Genomic DNA, 5,000 nt, shown 5'->3' on the forward strand with positions numbered 1-5,000 from the left:
ATCATTCAAAACCTCAGCTCTCTCACTTTCTGTACCAAAAAAACTTAGCTTACCTATAAGTTAGCAGATCGTCGATTATCAACTGAGTCGAAAGCCAAACACGGGGCAGCCTGGCACAATCTTACTATGAGTCTCGCACATAAATCATTCACAAGATGACTAATGGGTACTATTCCATTGAAGGTCGGTCAGGAAAACATTCCTTCACCAATGGAAAGGCCAACCTTTCCCACTGCACTGTGTGATCGGTTTGTTTGTTTTTTGTCTCGAGGTCAGGTCACTGTACTCATGTACATACTGACAAGCTATCAGTATTTGAAGTTTATGGAATTGTTATTTTAGCGAATAACACAAGTCTTCGGTATAAATACACTTTTATAGCAACTTTTTTTTCTGTGTGAATAATGGACGAATGGATTTATTTTTGTGAAATTTGGATCTAGGAGGTATTCGTCAGGGTCAAACGTGAGGAAGGTTCCCATATCATATATCTGCAATTGGACGGCAGATAATTGAATTCAGTGTTCGTGTCATTTACATGTAGTTCCCGAGCTAGAGTGAAATGTACAAATTAAATGGATTTTTAAACCAAATATGACAACCATTAAGTGAAAAGTGATATTAGCAGCAACATGATGAATGCGTATATTCGATTTGATATGGCGAAAAAAATTATATGAAATATTTTTGCAGAATATAACACATTCCATTGTGGGCTTCTACAAAACGTACTAAAAGATAACCAGAACAATGGAATAGCAAATAGTATTTTTTTTAAAAAAACTATCAAAACAGAACCAAAAACCACCATGACTACAAATGAATGAAACAGAAATTAGGAATGGTGGAAATAAATATAATTTATCTTACATTTTTTATAAATCCTTTAATATATAGCTGCAATGAGCTCGTATCATGAACACCCGGTCTGTTCTAGACTATTTTTTCTTCTCTGTGTCACCCTTTTTTTGCAAGATATGAAAGAAATTGACAATAGTGTTTTTACCCTGAAGCTCAATGTCACAGGAAAGGTTAATGGTCTTACATGGAAGCATGCCGATATCAATATAGGAGTAGACAATGGAGTTAAATCTGAGTGTATTACCTTTGAGTTGTATGGGGTAAAAAGCGATTTTACAACAACTACGCCAGTGCAGTCATTCAATTACTGTCCAGGAAGGTCAAGGTCAAGTTCAAATGCATTATTCAGCAAAATGTTCACGTCTCACTTTATAAAATTAGACACTTAAATTTAGTCTCTACGTCTTAAATTTAGTCTCTATGACATTACCTACACTTATTTGACAGAAAGTGTGTGTATTATGAAAGAAAAAAAATGTTTTTGAAGGTCAAGGCCAAGACCATAGCTTAAAGCCAAAAGCTTTCATCTGATTATGTGGGATGAGTAGACACTTGAATGGACCCGTCTATATTAGGTCGTAGTTACATGTATTAATTTTAACTACAAATATGGCCGCCATTCAATTAAATTTAATATGATTGTGTCATGAAACAAAATGGCGTGCATTTGTCTAATACAATATATCACCATTGTGATAGGTTTGAATGAAATAAGACATTGCATGCTGAAAATAAGACAGAAAACAAAAGATTATGCTAATAATAACAGCAAAATGTCAACAGCAGAAATTGGTCATAGTATTAAACTAATGTTCCCATCATGTAAATCATACGGCACTGATGACTGTACTCAAATAGCGAGTCAGGTTGCCATAGTTCTTCACTGTGAATTAATTAACAACCATATCCTGATAAAATTTCTATCAAGATATCGGACAAAATGTTGAATACATTGCAGTTCACGAGGTTGAGATAAAAAAAATAATATTCGTTCACATGTCACATTGTCTCACAGACACAGTATTTCTTCCACCACCCTATATATTATTTTTTCAACTATTCGCTCAGTATTACAAGAACCTTACAATTTTGATTCTTTCATTGGCCAATATTCCGACTGGTTACATGTTACTCGAAAAATGTAAATCTTTTCAGTCAAATAAGCTTACAACGCACACACTTTTGAGAAACTGCGAACTATTCACTTTAAGTTTCTGATTTCTAGGTACCACCACGTATGTTAGTATCGCGCTTTGGATTCTGGGAATTCATTTAGGATATTCTGAAAATGGTAAATTCGAAGAACTGGAAATCAAGCGCGCGCGCGGTTCATGAATTATTTATTCTATTCTTCCACAGAACGTACACACAGTCAAATTCGTTTTCGTCAAAACGCGCAGTTTTGATTTCGGTTAGAACAGCAATTTAAAAGGGGGAAACATCGAAATATAGTGATAAAAAAGGTCCAAAAATGTAGCTGACGTAAGGGATGTGACATTTGCAGTTCGGAACGTATGACACACTGCAGAAACGATTTTGGTTGGTAACCAAAACATGGCAATGGATTTACGTACGTGTGTCTTTCTAAAGAACGATGGATAGCGAACAACAAGGAGGTAGGTCTACACTACAGTAAATAACATAATGTATAAGCATATACGTCGATTAAATGTGAATATCGCCGGGGAATATCGACACATGGATATTGTTATCAAAGTTTGGAGTTAGTGCGTTGTTTAGCTGTTTATTATGATACGATACTTATATATTGTTTGGCGTTTAGAGTTTTACTTTTAGATTAAGGGCAAATATTTATGCTACTGTGTAACAATAATATCTAACTAAAACACTGCTACATTATATCGTTTGGTTCAACAAAATTCTTACCAACGGATATATTTTTTGAGCAAGATAAAATGTAGAAATGTTAGTAAATAAGTTGTTGTGTTGAGCCAGACGATAAAATATTAGCACTGTTAGTAAGATATTTGTTAAACCAGCCAATAAAATGTAGCAGTTTTAGTAAGATTTTGTCGAGCAAGACGGCGCGGCGTTATGTTTCCATCAGTTATATGGTAATTGTAGTTACAAATAGGAATGCAATAGTAAATGGATACTCAATTGAATAAAACACAAATTTTAGATTTGTTTTGCCCATGGCCGAACATACACGTGCGATGCGCCTCGAAAAATAAACTATAGTCATTTTACTAGTAGAATATGGAAAAAATTAACGATAATAATTAACGGTGGTATTTACAGTAGAAGACGAAACCACAAAATTTTGTTTATTTAGTCAACAGGACCAAAAACACTCCTTCATTTAGCAAAGTTTGGAGCGAATTTACGAACTTTGATTTTCAGGGAAAATTTCCCATGGGCGTACTTTAAAGGCAAATGCTTCAATCCCTGGTTTTAGAATTAGTATTATCGGAATCTTAAGTAATATTACAAAGGACCAACTTTTTTTCTATAACTCTACAAGTCAACTGCTTAATTTTAGTCCCAATCAAAACCTTTAAATTATAATATAATAAAATGTTTACTTACAGTATGACAGAAAAGCATATTTTGCTCTGTTTACATTTGTGTATACATGTTACTTCGGTAATGTTAATCTTTTCTGTGCGGTCACTAACTAGGATATATTTATTTCTCACAGGAGCAAACAAGTCAGAAAATAAGGAATTTCGTGATCGACGTAAAAGTAAAGGTGTGACCTTCATGACGGAGGAAGATGGTGCACCTGGGAAAGAACAATCTCAAACGCCTAATATGAGAAGTAAACGAAGCGACTCTATTTCCGCTCCACAAAATCAATTTGGACAGCATAAAGCGAGTATGGTGTCGGCGATTCTTTCCGAATTCCGTGACGAGAATCCATTTCCAACGAGCGATATTATTCCTCTTTCGAATCGACGGGGACCAATAGTAGATTCGGTTCTGCAGGATAACGGCCCACGGATGTCTGTACCTTTTGATGATGGCAGTTTCGAGTTCGTCGAGAACCTCTCTAGTTACAGTACGCGTGAAAGTGTAGGCTCCTTACCAAGACATGGGTTATCACGATTCGATCTTTCACTGCTAGAATTTCGACGAATCGAAATTGCCAAGGCCGAAGTGAGGAGATCGCTCAGCAGAGTTTCCACGATTCTGAGTATTTTGTCCATCATTGCTGTGTGCCTTATGGTCGTCGACGTGGAATTCACAAATAGAAGAAAGTCAGAACTTGTAAACTTCTACGTAAATGGTACGGCCAGAAATTTGACAGATCTGTTTTCGATAGATGTGGCGCCATACTTTGTCGCGGTCTTCATTGTGAAAACTGCAATTTCTTTTGACAGTATATTGACGGTGGCGGCGCTGTACTACTACTACGACAGACAATGTCGTCTGCTCATCATAAAACACCATCTACCAGAAAATGCGACGGTGTTGACTTCACCATTGAGAGGATATTACCTCGTCGAGCTTTTCATCTGTGCCTTCCACGTCCCTCCGCTTGTAGACATGTATATTCCAAGTGAACTTCAGTTAATAATTTTTCTGAGATTTTACCTCACAGCTCGTTATATGCGAGAACATAATGAGATGGCCAAGAGCAAGTCTACGCGTTTCTTGGCATCGGTGATGCAGACTGAATTGCATTCAAGTTTTCTGATAAAGACGTATTTCTTGAGACATCCCTTCGTTATGATATTTATTTTCTACTGTTTGAATATATTTGGTGTTGGATACGCCGTATTTGCTTTCGATAGGGCAGCAGCCAAGGGCAATAACTACAATGAGTTTCAGGTAGGTGCGATCGTTTAGTAACGAATAGAAATTACGGCAGGGGTCAAAGGAAAAAATGGGGGGGGGGCATCACGAATAAACATTGAGGAGCATATATATATATATATATATATATATATATATATATATATATATATATATATATATATATATATATATATATATATATATATATATATATATATATATATATAACTCGGTGAGTATCAATCTGCTAATATATATATATATTTATATATATATATAACTTGGTGAGTATCAATCTGCATCAGAATTGTCTGATGATCGCACTATGCGTGAAACTCCGAGTTACAACCAAGAAAGAGTTCCAGTACTACCAAAAC

At 35.6% G+C, this 5,000-nt stretch overlaps 1 protein-coding gene across 1 annotated transcript in view; it reads right to left on the reverse strand.

The window, feature by feature from the left end:
- LOC144441172 (L-arginine-binding protein-like) overlaps window positions 1-178 on the reverse strand; it is an 8,377-nt gene extending 8,199 nt beyond the window's left edge. The window contains exon 1 of the mRNA XM_078130720.1: window positions 54-178. The gene's annotated coding sequence lies outside the window, so the exon portion shown is untranslated. The remainder of the gene's footprint in view (window positions 1-53) is intronic.
- Window positions 179-5,000: the final 4,822 nt, after the last annotated feature.

This window comes from Glandiceps talaboti, chromosome 1, assembly GCF_964340395.1.
Source record: "Glandiceps talaboti chromosome 1, keGlaTala1.1, whole genome shotgun sequence".
NCBI lineage: Eukaryota > Metazoa > Hemichordata > Enteropneusta > Spengelidae > Glandiceps > Glandiceps talaboti.